General features: G+C 40.2%; 1 pseudogene; it reads left to right on the top strand.

Moving 5' to 3' along the window:
- Positions 1 to 2822: 2822 nt before the first annotated feature.
- Positions 2823 to 7811, top strand: LOC129507292 (heterogeneous nuclear ribonucleoprotein A1-like; annotated as a pseudogene).
- The last annotated feature ends 9193 nt before the right edge of the window (positions 7812 to 17004 follow it).

Genomic DNA, 17004 nt, shown 5'->3' with positions numbered 1-17004 from the left:
GATCCTCCATACCTTCAGACACAATTTGGTTAAACATGTGATTCGTAGATAATCATGACACTGCAGGTCAATGAGATGCAAAGAACAGTTTGCTAGGGGCTTTGGTGCAGCTTCTAGAAGTAACAACTCTTTCCCTGGCCTTTGGTATACCTGAATAGGAGCCCAGACCTCTGCAACCATCTCCAATGTCTCTGAAGATGCAGCTGACACCAGGGAAGGGCAAAGAAGAGAGAATTACAGGGAAATGGAGTCAAAGCCACCAGGTTTAGTCACTCCTGAAGCCCCTCTTCTTCTAGATTTAAATCTATGAGTATAAACCTCATTATGATTTGGATTGGATTGACGGATTTTTGGAAGTTGCCACCATAGGCCGTAAGTAGTTTTACTCCACCTCCTCCCCACTCTCAGAAAAGGGGGAGTACAAATAACAAAGGGCTTTCACTTTATTTCTCTGTATTCAAAATACACAGTTTGGGTCTACTCTCCCCACCCTGGACAACATCTTGGGCAGACACTGTGGATTTTTGGGTAGAAATAGAATTCATAGGTGTGTGGGCTTAATGTAATGAATCACATTTTTATTTTTACTGACCTCTAACTGCAATTTGCCATTTCTATATTAGGAAATGCTGGAAAGGAGCTCTCCTGGGTTAAGGTCTCTGACATACTACAAGTCTTTTTTTTTTTTTTTTTACTACAAGTCTTCTCATGAAAGAGCTAGGAAGGGATGCTCACTGTTGTGGAAGGTGTGACAGTTGAGTGAGAACTAGTAACACAAATGATCGAGCTAGGTGAAAGCTCTTTACTTGTTTTCCTTATATGCTTCTTTTCCCCTACTCCGAGTATGAGAGAGCCAAAAGATGGACTGGGGAGGACAGATGATCACACTCACTGAATTCTCATTGCTGGAACAGGCATGGATGCCTGCCATAAACAAGTGCTCTGCAGTGATGAAAAAAAAAAAAAAAAAAAAAACTGGCCTGACCTCTGAATTCACTCCATGGACATAGTGCTTGGGTTTTTCTTTCTTGTGTCTATATGCTCACAAATATCAATTTGCTCTAAGCAAAAGGATTAAGTGAATACAGCCTGAGGGAGCAGGGATGATGGATGTTACTTTGGTCACTGACTTTTGTATCTTTTTTTCAGATTAATTTCATGAGGCATAGTGATCACAGACTCTGTAATGCTCTATTTAAATTAGAAACTTTAGCAATCATTTTCCTTTTACCAGTATACAGCAATCAGACAGACATTTTTGTAAATGTCATACAATGATGCTAATAAAAAGAAAGAGCTTTCCACTCTCTGCAGGTAACAGTTAAAAGCTGAAAGGGCAAGGCCTTCCTTTCCATTTTTTAATCAGTATTTTTGTAAGTAAAACCTTAGGAATATACTCCTCCCCAAAAATAAATGAATCTTTCCACTCTAAGAATGATTTGATGCAGAAGTGTGACAATCATGGGTTCCTTCTCCAGTCCTGCTCTTTTCCAAGGAGCTCCACTAACTTTTTGCAACTTCTGGTTTTTCTTTATTTTAATTTTTCAAAATAAGACCAGAAATACCCAGAAATAAAGTCTAGGATCCATCAGCCTAAAAAAGGTGGGAGCAATAATGACATAAAATGTCCATTTCCCAAACTGTGTCCATAACAGAGACTTCAATTTCCATTCGTCTATGTTGGATCCAAATTGGAAGTTGTGTTGTAGGAGAATACAGTAGATATTATTGGTTTGGGGCTTCTCTGCATCCATTTCTCTTTCCTATCTGCCCCTTAGTTTCCTTAATTATGATCACCTTTCAGTCATTCCATAAAATCTTGTGGGACCATCATTGAAGTTCTCCTTTCACTACTCCTCTGCCCAGCTAAAGGGGAAGTAGTTGACCCAAGTCAAGGGAATTCTCTGCTCCCTCCTTGGAATCTAAATCTTGAGCCAAGGAATTAAGAGACTGAAAACTAGTTTAATTCCATCTGACTGGTAGCACTTGCCCAGATTCTTCTTGTTATGAGGTGGCTACTAAGGATCTGTCTTTCCAGGCTCCAGGACGGCCTTTATGCTGAACTCATTATCCAGCCTCCCAGGTACCACATTGCCCTTGGGTTCCTTCAGGTTCATTTCTTCCTAATTAAGATGGCTCAAGGGAGTTACTATGATTGAAACCAAAGAACTGATACAGAGGGCATCAGTGCATCACAGAGCCCATCTTCAAAAGCAGCTATATTTTTATTTACTGTTTTGGAACATTTAAAGAATTCAACCAATTACACAGCCTTTAGCTCTTTCCTGTAAGATGTGTATCCAATATGGGTAGTCTGATGTTTCTTTCTAGGGTTATAAATGAGTATTTTGTATTTGTACTTTTGAGTTCTCTTCTTTCTCTTTTGCCTACTACTTTCCATCCAGGTAAAAGCACACAATTGTTGCTATTTAAATGGTCCTTGGAAGTAATATGAAATAATTACAAAAGTATAAGCCATTTTGGAAATATCAGCTTTAAAAATTGCCTTTTGAACAATCAAGACTAATATGTCTTATATAAAGGTGTCTTCTTAAAGTCCATGGGAATGGATAGCTCATCAAAGCACATGAAGGTTTGTAGGATAATAAACCATTCAAAAAGCTTTAAGGTCACCAAGCAAGTCATCAAAGAAAGAGCAGAAGCACAGATCAATACATTGTGGTGCCTTTTGACAATGGACATGAACATTTATAGGGAATTGCAATCACATGGATGAATGTTGTATGAAAGAGGTCAGACACCAAAGCTCATATTCTTTATGAAACTGTTTATGTAAAGTTAAGACCAAGCAAAACTAAACTATGGCGTCAGTACGTAAGAGAGGAGTTAACTTTAAAGAACTGGAGTAATGGTTGAGTCACATACAAAAGAGACTTTGGGGATGTTGAAATGTTCCATATCTTGACCTGGGTGATAAAGACATTAGTGCTCATTTTATAATAAAGTTTTGGGATGGATGTTTGTTTTTTGCACTTTATATGTATTTTACTGTAAAAAAAAAGTTTTAAAATGAAAAGGCAGTATCTTTTTTTTGTTTTAATGAAAAATCTCGGCCTTCTAGAATGGTGATTCTTAAGGCAGTTTATTACAGAAAAGTCAGTAATTTTCTCTTTATTTCCTGCTCTACTGCTTCCCTTTTTATTTATCTTCCCCTTGATCAACACCTCTCTAAAAAACATTATTGCATCTACTCAGGAACAGAGTATGAGCCACTAGGAAAATCCTTAGGATTTACTGTTTGACCAAAGCTCCAATTTTGAGCATTCAATTAACGAGTTTAAAGTTTATTATTTTGTTCAAACCATTATGAATAAAGCTGGGTAATGGTATCTTTGTGAGCAACATAGGGAACTGATTGCTATATGAAATTTTTACTTTCATATTTCCCAACTTGAGGAAGTTTAATTATAAAACTCTAAAGAGGTTCAAGCATGTGTTTTTAGTGTTACATATTAACTGGGTTTGTTTTCCATACACTAAAAAAATTATATTAATGTAATTTTAAGTCATTTTTATTTTAAAGAAATTTTAATTTAAAACAACACTATAAAAAATAAATAAAACAACACTATATTTCTTTCATAGATTCAATGTTTCTCAATTCAAATCCTGATTTGTATGCTATTCAAGTACAAACACTGCTTTTGAATTACACCTGTATTTTGAGTGGTGAAGAATAAGTCAAAAAGAAACCTTTAATGTCTCTTTGTTTTATTTCTTTCCAGAGGAAAAAAGTCTTCCTCTTGAGTAAAGGCTAAACTGCAGTGATAATTCAAACAATTAGAAAGAAAAAGATTAAGAATTGCAGTTGTACAGAGATAGAAACATCTCATTCTGGATTTAGGAGATCCAATTGTTAACTAAACCTGGCAATCATTATACTGTAAGTTAAAATGGTTAACCATTTATATAAGACACCTAAATTCTTTCTTGCTTTGGAATTCAACTGAGATTCTATATATTTTATCTAGAATGATAATTGCTTTCTTTTCATTTCTTTTCAACCAAATAAAGATCATTATAGTTATGCTGACAAGATATTCAGGAGGGAAAATAAAAGAGGCTATAGCTATATATCTTTATATCTACCTATCCATCTGTCATAGATATTAATCTATTATCTTTCTATCATAATCAAAGCATATTTTAAGTCTATTTCTAAATTAATTCTGAGGCCTATATCTGGAAATCATTCCTAGTTTCCTAATAGGTTGGGAGAGTTGTGGTTAAGAGCCTAAACTTTTTAGCAGATTTTGGTGGTATTTTTGCATAATGTTTCTATGACTGGACCAACTGGATTTCCAAGTTTCCAGTTAGTATGAAAAATAATCTATCTGATCCAATCCTTAGAACTGGAACTGGGCAAAATGAGTGGATTCATCATTCTTATAATTAAATGGCCTAAGTGAATGACTGATTTACAAATTTAGTTAATAACTGAGGTCTCAGTTGTTCCAGTCTACTGGTTACAACATTACTTGGATAGGCTGATTGGCAATGAGAACAAGAGCCTCTGACTGGTAATGGTTGCCTTATGGCTTTAAATTAGACCTTTGGCTGGTGCTCAGTGGTTACTGCTCCACACTAAGAAGGCCAACAAAACTAGTCTTGTCTAGTTCACAGACAGCTACATTACTCCTTTCAACTGCTGTGCAATAGATGCAAATCTATCACCATTGCTAGAAACACATATCCAGGAGAATGCCTAAGGAATGAGGGTGTGTGGTAGGATAGCTTTTTAACAACCCACCACCACCTCATGGGACAGCCAGCACCACCATACTAGGGCATATGATACAAAAAGACAGAGAAAATTACTCTTGGTTCGTGCTACCATTTCTCTGTATAGTTGTTGGTAAGTAATGGAACCTCTCTAGTCCCTGATTTCACATTTGTTTTATGAAAATAACATTAACTGTTAAGAATGATGTAAAGATCAATTGGCTTAATCAGGTAGCATTTTTAATTCCTTGCAGGTGTCACATGCACCTGAGCTGTAAGTCAACAAACAAGCTTTATTTGGTCCTCACAGTGTATAGACTACAATATAGTTCGAAGTACTTCTGAGAATTAGGAAGGAAGTAGAGGGCACATTTATTTTTTCTAAAAAAGATTTTATTTATTTACTCATGAGAGACACAGAAAGAGAGGCAGTGACACAGTCAGAGGGAGAAGTAGGCTCCATGCAGGGAGCCTGATGTGGGACTAGATCCCGGGAATCCAAGTCACACCCTGAGCCAAAGGCAGATGCTCAACTGCTGAGCCACCCAGGCATCCAAGAACACATTTCAATTCTCAAGGAAAGTTTTCACCCAGTGAAAGATGACAAGCATACTAACTGACGTATAACCAACCATAGCCACTGACAAGTACTCTGGTGTTCTCCAATGCTCTGTGACCAGATTCAGATATGGAGAACTAGAAGATCTGCTGGACTCAAGGAAGGAAATCAAGACTTATAGGAGGGGTTCACTACTGAGGGTATAATTATTTTGGTAAATTATCTTAGTGTGGTACAGTGCAATTTCTGTTTGAAAGGTTTCGTTGCACAGAAAAAAAATTTGTTGGTAAAAAAGGATAGATTCAATCTAGTAAAACTATACATGTTGATTATCATTCAAATTATCATTTTTCACCTCCCAAAAAAAGAATTGCACATATGTACATAAATAAAGGTTTAAATGTCTAGTTTGGGGAGACTGGTGAGTTAATGCAAAAGTAGCAGAGAGCAACGTTCATACTGCATATGCTATGAAATTTGAAGAATATTTAACAATAATCCATTTCCCCTACTGCAACTGAAGAAATTGGTTGACCCTTGAATAAGTGGGGGTTAGGGGTGCCAACCCCCTGCACAGTGAAAATTCATGTATAACTTTTGACTCTCCCAAAATTTAACTACAAATAGCCTATTGTTGACCAGAAGACTTAGAAATAACAGTTAACATATGTTTTGTATGGTACATGGATTACATACTTCATTCTTAGAATACAGTAAGCTAGAGAAAAGAAAATGTTATTAAGAAAACCATAAGGAAAAGAAAACATGTTTATAGCACTGGACTGTATTTATCAAAAAAAAAAAAAAATCTGCATCTAAGTGGGCTTACCCAGTTCAAGCCCATGTTCCTTAAGGGTCAAAGGTCTATGCTATGCTATGCTAAGAGGGGGGAATAGCTAAGCAATACCATCAAATCTCAAAGGAGAAGAGTTATCCAAGAAAAGCCCTAAATTCAGCTATTAACTGTATATTCATCACTACCGCTAAAAAAGTTTTCATAAATCGATTTGCAGCATCTTAACATTAAAACAAAGTAAGAACCCAGAGCAGGTTATATTGTCCAACTGAAATTCTTAAAGCTCAAATATCTGTTATGGAGCTACAAGTGATTCCTCTGTTGCATGCCTACCTAGATTGCCTGCTCCATTACTTTCTCCTAGAGTATGCCTTTTTCTCCCGCAAAATTTCCTTAATCATCAGGATTGTGCTTATGTGGGGGTGTTCACTTTTTGGTAATTCTTATGATTTGTGCTATATACCTCAACTTAAGAGAAAACAAGCCGCTTTCTGCCCCTGGACGCCCCGAGCAAGCATCGGTGAAGTCCCCCCCCCGCCCCCCCCCCCCCCCCCGCCCTCACGTCTAAGTCAGAGTCTCCCGAAGAGCCGGAGCAGCCGCGGCAGCTCTTCATCCGAGGTTTGAGCTTCGAAACCACCGATGAGAGTCTGAGGAGCCGTTTTGAGCAACGGGGGAGGCTTGCGGGTGTGTGGTAATGAGAGACCCCGACACCGAGCGCCCCAGAGGCCTCGGGTTCGCCACGGATGCCACCTGGAGGGGGCGGCCGCGGCCAGGAACGCGGGGCCGCACAGGTGGACGGGAGAGCCGGGGAACCCGAGGGCTCTCCCGAGAGGATTCTCGAAGACCCGGGGCCCACTTAACTGTGGGAAAGATTTTTGTCGGTGGCATCAAAGAAGACGCTGGAGAACGTCATCTAAGAGATTGTTTTGAGCAGTATGGGAGGGATCCCTGGTGGCGCAGCGGTTTGGCGCCTGCCTTTGGCCCGGGGCGCGATCCTGGAGACCCGGGATCGAGTCCCACGTCGGGCTCCCGGTGCATGGAGCCTGCTTGCTTCTCCCTCTGCCTGTGTCTCTGCCTCTCTCTCTCTCCCTCTGTGTCTCTCATGTATAAATAAAAATTAAAAAAAAAAGAGCAGTATGGGAAGTTGAGGTGATTGAGATCGTGACTGACCCAGGCGGTGGCGAAAAGAGCGGTTTTGCTTCTGTGACCTTTGACGCCCACGACTCTGTAGACAAGGTTGTCATTCAGAAATACCATCCTGTGAAGGGCCTCAACTGTGAAGTGAGGAAAGCCCCGTCGAAGCAAGAGATGGCTAGTGCTTGGTCCAGCCCAAGAGGCCGAAGTGGTTCTGGAAACTCTGGTGGTGGTCGTGGAGGCGGTGTTGGTGGGAAGGACAACTCTGGTCGCGGAGGGGACTTCAGTGGTCGAGGCGGCTTCGGGGGCAGCCGAGGTGGTGGCGGATACGGTGGCAGCGGGGATGGCTGTCACGGATTTGGTAATGACAGAAGCAACTTTGGAGGTGGCGGAAGCTATAACGATTTTGGCAATTACAACAATCAATCCTCAAATTTTGGACCCAGGAAAGGAGGAGATTTTGGAGGCAGAAGCTCTGGCCCCTATGGTGGTGGAGGCCAATCCTTTGCCAAACCACGAAACCAAGGTGGCTGTGGCGGTTCCAGCAGCAGCAGCTATGGCAGTGGCAGAAGGTTTTAATTACTGCCAGGAAACAAAGCTCAGCAGGAGAGGAGAGCCAGAGAAGGGACAGGGAAGCTACAGGTTACAACAGATCTGTGAACTCAGCCAAGCACAGTGGTGGCAGGGCCTAGCGGCTACAAAGAAGACATGTTTTAGACAATACTCATGTGCATGGGCAAAAAACTCGAGGACTGTATTTGTGACTAATTGTGTAACAGGTTGTTTTAGTTTCTGTTCTGTGGAAAGTGTGAAGCATTCCAACAAAGGGTTTTAATGTAGATTTTTTTTTTGCACCCATGCTGTTGATTGCTAAATGTAATAGTCTCATCATGACGCTGAATAAATGTGTCTTTAAAAAAAAAAAGAAAGAAAAAAGAAAACAAGCCATAATTGAGACTCAGTCTCATGAATCATTACCACTTTTGCTTGAACAAATAATCAGATCCCTATCTTTTAAGTGCTTAAATATACTTATGCAAACCTAAATACTATTACAGAAAGTTGTAATAACCTTTTCATTTGTTTCTTTGTGTGTTTTCAGTTTACTTGAATTTATTCACTTTCTTGTAAAATCTTCATTTTTTTCCTTGCCTCTCCTTTTTTTTTTTTTTGATTTTTATTTATTTATGATAGTCACAGAGAGAGAGAGAGAGAGAGAGAGAGAGGCAGAGACATAGGCAGAGGGAGAAGCAGGCTCCATGCACCGAGAGCCTGACGTGGGATTTGATCCCGGGTCTCCAGGATCGCGCCCTGGGCCAAAGGCAGGTGCTAAACCGCTGCGCCACCCAGGGATCCCACCTCTCCTTTTTTTAATCTAAAATTGATTAACAGAGTATATTATTAGTTTCAAACAGAGTTTAATGATACATCAGTTGCATATAACACCCAGTGTTCATTACATCAAGTGCCCACCCAGTTACCCCATCCCCCCCACTCACCTCCCATCCAGCAATCCTGTTTGTTTCCTAGAGTTCAGAGTCTCTTATGGTTTGTCTCCCTCTCTGATTTCTTTTTGTTTCCCCTCTTTGATTCCATATTATTTTATTATTCCCCCCTTCCTCTATGTTCATCTGTTTTGTTTCTTAAATTCTACATGTGTGAAATCGTATTGCCATCTCCTTTGTAACTCTCCTACATTAAGGTAGGGTAGGCAGTGGTGTATTAGTAAACCAGACCTTAAAACAAAACAAAACCAAATTTCAAATGATTGCCAATTTCTGTGGCATAAATATACTCCCCAATTTCAAAGTTCTAAGGTTTCATATCCAGCTCAAGAATTCCTGAATATTTAACAATTGAGTCTCATGAGCTGATTAGAGCTGTCTCCAACCATGTAGGTAAGCTATAAGATTACTGCTAGTTTTGTAATGACTTAGAACAGCATTTACACTAACTGCTCATTCACTCATAGCACCACAAAATTCTTCCAGCTGTGGCCATAGACAATCAACATATTTCAGTGTGGAATCAATGATGGGTAAAAATTGTTCCCTCTGTGCATCCTTGCAGAGCTAAAGCTAAATAAGCCAATTTGCTGAATTACTTAGAACCAAGTATTTATTGCATCACAAACAGGTATTTCCCACTTGTCAGAAAATGTAACAGAGACAAGATAGCAATTGCTGTTTGTTTTCTGCCACAAGTGCCGACTACACGGAATGGATATTCAATAAGCTGTATTAAACCGAAGGATGCATTTTCCAAATGGTGAGGGGGTGAATCAAGAAGCAACATTAATGTCAGAGGGAATTATGGGAATGAACACTGTCTGCTTCTCTATAAACCTGCCCCTCCTACGAATGTTCAGGGGAAAAATAATGACTACATAGAAGGATTTGCTCTTGGAAGTTCAAACACAGAAAGGCAACTGACATTTTCAATGTCAACATTTCAGAGGACATGTTCCTGATTTATGAGGATGCTTATTATTTCAGCATGCTCTGATAAGAAAAAATACAACCAGAAGGAAAATAAAGGTTAAAAGATCTGAAATATGGTAGGAAAAAATGTTTTAAGAAATACTGATTCTACTGAAAACAAAAGTCCCGGATTCTATTATAATTGAATGACATGGAAGGTAGAAGAAAGGAACACTGTTAAACTCCTCTCCCCAACTGATCCTGACCTCAAATTTTCTGAGGTCAGGGGACATGGCTGGAAATTGAATGCTAGCCTCTTTCCCTTCTCTTTCCTGCCCCCACCTTCAATGGCACTGGAGTTTGAAACTGGACAATTATGCTCTGTGACTTCCTTCTTTAAGTCCGGGTTTCTTAAGGAGTCATGAAAAATATTAGAAGGACATCAAAATGTCCTGGTAGTAATTTGGGGATTATTTTCAGGTTCATAACTATCTGATTTTTGGTCAGATGTCAATGGTGAGATTTGGCCCTGCTGTACTTCTGGATATTGACCCACACATCTACCTTCCTAGTGTTGGCACCACTATGAACAACAGCGACAGAAGGGACAACGCCTTGCAGCTCTCCCTCTATTTCACGTGTGATCTCTCTCTTTCTTTTATATGCATGCCTGTGCTAATCTTACCATTCACATCTGCCCTTTTCCTACCTTCAGCTTCCTCTCCTTATTTGCAGTGGTCCATGCTGAGAGTGAAGGTTTTCCCGTGGTGACTGGCTCCTACCTATAATCATAGTATAAAAACCACCAAGTTATAACCTTTTCACTTGTCGACGGCACCTAAGCTAAATGCCATCCTTATGGTGAAATACAAATGAAAACAAGTGTCACAGTTTGGCTTCTTCAGGAAGCAGTCTCTGAGACAGAGCTTAATGTTCAGGGAATGCCCTTAAGATAAACACCAGTGGGAAGGAGGGGATAAGTGGGACCAGGAAGGAAAAGTTAGCTGTGATGCAGGCTTCAGAGCCTCAGCCATGGGGAGTTCTAGAGCCAAAGAGACTCATCTGAATTGTCCCATTTGGGGTGGAAATGGTTGGTCCTTTATATTCCTACCTCCAGCCATTATTAGATGTGAGTTATCCTCAAGAGGGCATGACTTTGGTGAGGTGGCTCTTTGTAGTTGAGGTATTCCCTGAAGGGGCTGAAGGTTGTTCCATTGAAACTCTCACAGCAGCTATGCTAATAAGTTCTTCCTTGAAGGGGGATTTGAGCACATGTCCACCCCCGCAAATCTCCTTACCCTGAAAAATATCTACCATTGTTCACACATCATACCTCCTTCATAAGACATAAAAGGCTACTGAGTAATATGTCAAAAACTATTTGTGATTTCAACAAATGGTGCTGGAGCAATTAGATAGCCGTAAGCAATAAACAGACAACACCCCTGTCCCAGACCTCTTACTTTATACAAACATTAACTCAAAAGAAATACAAATATTAACTCAAAAGGAATCTTAATGTAACATGAAAATCATAAAGCTTTTAGAAAAGGACAAAGGAGAAAATCTGGGACCTCAGGTTAGGCAAAGAGTTCTTAGACAACATCAAAGCATAAGCCCATTAAAAAATTAATACATTGGATTTCATTAAATTAAAAACTTTGTTTGCAAAAGCCCAGGTGAAGAGGATGAGAAGACAAGCTGCCTGTGGGAGAAAATATTTGCAGACCATTTATCTGACAAAGAACTAGTTATCTAGAAAAGACAAAATGTTCTTAAAACTCAACAGTTAGGAAATGTGCAAGAGATATGAACAGACATTTCATTGAAAAGGATATACAAATGGCAAATAAGCATGTGAAAAGATGCTCAATATCACTAGTCATCAAGGAAATGCAAATTAAAACCACAATGGGACATCACTTCACACCTATCACGCCTATCCGAAAGATTAAAATCTTTTATTTTAATAAAAAACAGTCAACAACAAATGCTAGTGAGGATGTGAAGAAAGTACTTCAATTACATTTTGCTAATGGGAACAGAAAAACGGTGTAGCCACTCTGGAAAATAGTCTGGCAGTTTCTTTCTTTCTTTCTTTCTTTCTTTCTTTCTTTCTTTCTTTCTTTCTTTCTTCTTTCTTTCTTTCTTTCTTTCTTTCTTTCTTTCTTTCTTTCTTTCTTTCTTTTTTTTAAGATTTTATTTATTTATTCATAGAGACAGAGAGAGAGAGAGGCAGAGGGAGAAGCAGGCTCCATGCAGGAGCCCGACATGGGACTCCATCCCGGCTGCCCTAAACTTATCTTTCTAAAGATGATTAAAGGTACTTTTAATCCACCTGGTTTGGGTTCATGTCACTCACTCAGCTGCATTCAGTGGAGCCTGGACTGCAAATCTTAGCAGTGTGGGGCTTGCGTACTCCCCACACGGCCGGCGGAGCTCCTCCAGCTCCGCGTCTCCCGGCGCTCAGACTTTCAAGAGGAATTATTATGAGTTGGTAAATGTTGGGCTGGCGAGACTGGGGACCTCGAAACGGCGGAGCCGAGGCCAGCAACCTCCCAAGAGCGCCGCCTTGCCGCCCTGCCAACTTGGCTTGCGAAGACCTGGGACCCTTGCCCTAACCGGAATGCCGCCCTGCCCCCACCTTCCCGCGGAAAACTCTTTTTTTTTTTTTTTTTTTATGATAGTCACAGAGAGAGAGAGAGAGAGAGGCAGAGACTCAGGCAGAGGCAGAAGCAGGCTCCATGCACCGGGAGCCCGACGTGGGATTCGATCCCGGGTCTCCAGGATCGCGCCCTGGGCCAAAGGCAGGCGCAAAACCCTGCGCCACCCAGGGATCCCCCCGCGGAAGACTCTTTACAGACCCCCTGCGGCTGGCCTGGGCGACTTCCCGGGCTCCACCCCCTCCGAGGCCCGGGACCTCGCCGGGAGCGCTCCCCGTTAAAGCACTCTAGAACCTTCTGCCTGGCTCTGCTGGTTTTTTAATTTCTCCAACGTTCATTTGGGAAAAACCTAACAGTAAACGCTGAAGCTACTGATCCCTTAAGTTCCAGCCTTGGAAATTCCAGCATCACTTCTGCCACATTTTAGTGGTCAAAACGAATCACAGCTCAGACTGCAGGGAAAATAGACTCCAATTTTTTTTTTTTTTTTTTAGACTCCAATTTTCAATGTGAGAGGCAGTGAAGAATTTATGACCATCTTATTCCACCACACAGGGCGATTATTTAATTTTTTAAAAAATACTTTTTTCTTTGTAGGAAGTTTTAAAAAATTATATATTCAAGTTTTTAAAAATGAATATTTTGTTCAAGTTACTTATTTTATTGTGTCAGTGTTGAAGGAACAGAGGACTAGCTGGGGACAAAGCACAAGCCGGAGCAGCACATTGACAAGTTCTTTTTTTTTTTTTTTTTTTGTAATTGGAGTTCAATTTGCCAACATATAGCAAAACACCCAGTGCTCATCCCATCAAGTGCCCCCCTCAGTGCCCATCCTTGAAACAGGCAGAGGGACATTCTTCTATGGATTCAACTGCCTCAATGTTCATACCTTGCTAAGGGCAAAAGACATTCTTAGCCCAACCCATTATAAGTCTACTTTAACATAAAAATTCCTTTAGAAATTTCCTTTATTTCTAAACCCCTGAGATACATATTGGCAATTATCCTCCAAGCACATGGCCCACCGATATACATCTGAAGGGTCTCATGACTCAGGTTTTATTAGACGGTATAAGTGACCTTTTCCCAACAATAGCCAGCCCCCTCAAGGTCCTGGAAACCTTGCTCCCAAAATTCCTGAGAAAGTATGCTCTCCCCAAACTCCTCCCAACTCCCAGGTATATAATGAGTCACTTCTTACAGGCCTGGGGCAGCAGCCCTTCCTCCCCACAGGTCCTATCTCTGTGCTTCAATAAAACCACCATTTTGCACCAGAGACATCTCAAAAATTCTTTCTTGGTCGTAGGCTCCAGACCTCACCCCACAAACTTCACCTATACTCCAAAACTTCATCATCAGTTTTTGGCAAGTTATGTTCTCTGAATATCTTGTCTTATTTCATCTAAGTTGTCAAATTCATTGGCATAAAGCTATTTACAATATTGCCTCATTATCATCGTAATGTTGGTAGGATCTGTGGTCACCATCCACTTTTCCAAACCTGATAGTCTTCATTTGTGCTTTTTTCCCCCCATTAGCTAGGAGTTTATCAATTTTATTAGTCTCAAAAACCAACTTTTGGCTCATATTTCATAGACTTTGCTTTTTCTACATATCAATATGTGTTAGAGAGCTTTCCAAATTAGTTCATATAGGTTTACATCATTTTTATTAATTGCTGTCATGGTATTTTATATTATGGGGGTACCAGAATTTATTTAATCATGGACATTCCTATTAATTTTTTTCTTTCCTTTTCTTTTTGCTATGATAATAGTGAAGGAAACATCCTTTTATATGTCTCTCTGTGCACATGAGAAAGGCCTGATTGCCAGAAATTAAAATTGCTGGGTCAGACGGTACATTAATTTTACATTTTCAGACAGGTAAATTCCAATCAACTGGCACTCCCATGGACTGGGCAGAAGTATTCCCCATTGATCCAGGCTCTTGCCGATATTTAGCACCATGAAGCTTTTTCATTTTTGTTATCATGGTTTGAATTTCCATTCCCTTGATCTCAGGCATCTTGTGCCTGTTTATGGCTTGAGGGTTTTTAAAGAAGGATTTTTAAAATCTATTTTCTATTTTTAAATTATTTTTCTCATATATTGAAGATACTAAACCTATGTCTGTTTCACATTTTTGCATTGTGTCTTTTTTTTTTTTTTCACAGAGATTCTAAATTTTGAAGTGGTTATATTACTCACTTTTTTTTCTTTATGGCCTGGCATTTGTATCTTGCTAAAGGAAGCCTTTTATCTGCTTCCAAAGAGTTAAACTGAAATTCATTGGCTAGTCAGAGTCTCAAGTCTCTGGAGGGAAGTTCTACCACTGAGTTCTAGAATCCAGTCCTTAGGGGACCACACCCCTCTTCCCTAACCCCACTGTGGTAGAGTTCTTAATTCCTAGTCCTTCACTCCAAATTTTAACATCTATAACATCTGCCCCTCATCAATCCCCTCCTTCCATACACTTCTTGAAAATAAGTTGGAACCATAAAATGCCAGAGGGAATGTAGAAAATCATCCAGTTTCAACTCTCATTTTCATAGATGAGGAGTATAAGATCTAGACCTTACTGTCCAACATGGTACCATTTAGTTAAAATAAAAAATTCAGTCACACTAGCCAAATTTCAAATGCTCTATAGCTACATATGGCTCATGGCTACATGACTAGACCATGGAATTTAAAATATTTCTATCATTACAAAAGGTCTAGTGGTTGTTTTAGAGCTTTATTATTTAAAGGGTGATGTGCAAGACCATAGGCATCAGTGGGAGCTGATTAGAAATAGAGAATCTCTATTAATTAATAATCAGGCCCCATACAAGACCCAAATTAGAATCTGCAATTTAGCAATATCCCCCCAAAATCTGCATGCAGATTAGAGTCTGAAAAACCCTCATCATGTGATTTTCCCCCCAAGGTCATACAGTTGGTGTCCCAGCCCTTCCTTTGTTTTTAAATTTTTTTTTTGTTTATTTTATGATAGTCACAGAGAGAGAGAGAGAGAGAGAGAGAGAGAGGCAGAGACACAGGCAGAGACACAGGCAGAGGGAGAAGCAGGCTCCATGCACCGGGAGCCCGACGTGGGATTCGATCCGGGGTCTCTAGAATCGCGCCCTGGGCCAAAGGCAGGCGCCAAACCGCTGCGCCACCCAGGGATCCCCCAGCCCTTCCTTTGATCCAAGTATCATTTTTCCATACTATGCCACGTCCTTCCTTTTTCTTTTTTGTTTTTAAGATTTTATTTATTTATTTATTTATTTGAGAGAGAGAGAGAGAGAGAGTGCGCGAGTGTCAGTAGGGCCACAGGGGTTTGAGAGGGGCAGAGGTAGAGAGAGAGAGAGAGAGAGAGAGAGAGAGAGGGAAAGAGAGAGAGAGAGAGAGAGAGAGAGAGAGAGAAGGCAGACTCTATACTGTGCACAGAGCCCGACAAAGGGCTCCATCGCATGACTTGAGAGCATGACCTGAACTGAAATCGAGAGTTGGGCACCCAAATGCTTGAACCACCTGGGTGCCTCTATCCCATCCTTCTTTTTATCTTCCTACCATGCTTACTTTATGACTTTAACTGCAGCACTTTATAAGCATTTATAGGTCAGTCAGGCCATTGAAGCCCTCAGAAAACCCTCCATGCCTCAGCCTTATTCTGGTTGGTAAGTGCTTGCTTGACAGATTTCTGTTAAAGGCCCAGATCCCTATGATCACATTTTCCCTAAAAATAATAAAATAAAATAAAATAAAATAAAATAAAATAAAATAAAATAAAATAAAATAAAATGAAAAATCCCTATTAGGATTAAAACCAATCTTGGAACCAATGGGGCACTAGTCATTAATCTGTATGGTAAACTTAGTCTTGGTGATATAATGGCTGTGCCATGTTTAGTTTTCTGGACTCCACAGCTCTGGGGAATAGCATGCAGAACAGGCCATGTACTTGCCTTAAAAGTGTCACAACCTGATTCCACACAAATCTTAAGATTATTTGTTTCAACTCCCTGTTTCAACTTTCTAGTCCATGGTAGTTTGATAGGGATTGCATTAAATGTGTAAACTGCCCCGGGTAGCATTGACATTTTCACAATATTAATTCTTCCAATCCATGAGCACGGAATGTTTTTCCAGCTCTTTGAGACATCCTCAATTTCTTTCAGAAGTGTTCTGTAGTTTTTAGGGTATAGACCCTTTACCTCTTTGGTTAGGTTTATTCCTAGGGATCTTATGCTTTTGGGTGCAATTGTGAATGGGATTGACTCTTCAATTTCTCCTTCTTCAGTCTCATTGCTAGTGTATAGAAACACCACTGATTTCTGGGCATTGATTTTGTATCCTGCCACACTGCCGAATTGCTGTATGAGTTCTAGCAATCTTGGGGTGGAGTCTTTTGGGTTTCCTATGGACAGTATCATGTCATCTGCAAAGAGGGAGTTTAACTTCTTCTTTGCCAATTTGAATGCCTTTTATTTCTTTTTGTTGCCTGATTGCTGAGGCTAGGACTTCCAGTACTATGTTGAATAGCAGTGGTGAGAGTGGACATCCCTGTCGTGTTCCTGATTTTAGGGGAAAGGCTCCCAGTGTTTCCCCATTGAGAATGATATTTGCTGTGGGCTTTTCGTAGATGGCTTTTAAGATGCTGAGGAATGTTCCCTCTATCCCTACACTCTGAAGAGTTGGGATC

The sequence above is a fragment of the Nyctereutes procyonoides genome, unplaced genomic scaffold (assembly GCF_905146905.1).
Source record: "Nyctereutes procyonoides isolate TBG_1078 unplaced genomic scaffold, NYPRO_anot_genome, whole genome shotgun sequence".
Lineage (NCBI taxonomy): Eukaryota > Metazoa > Chordata > Mammalia > Carnivora > Canidae > Nyctereutes > Nyctereutes procyonoides.
Note: the sequence above shows the minus strand (reverse complement) of the source record. Positions and strands in the feature narration are given on the sequence as shown.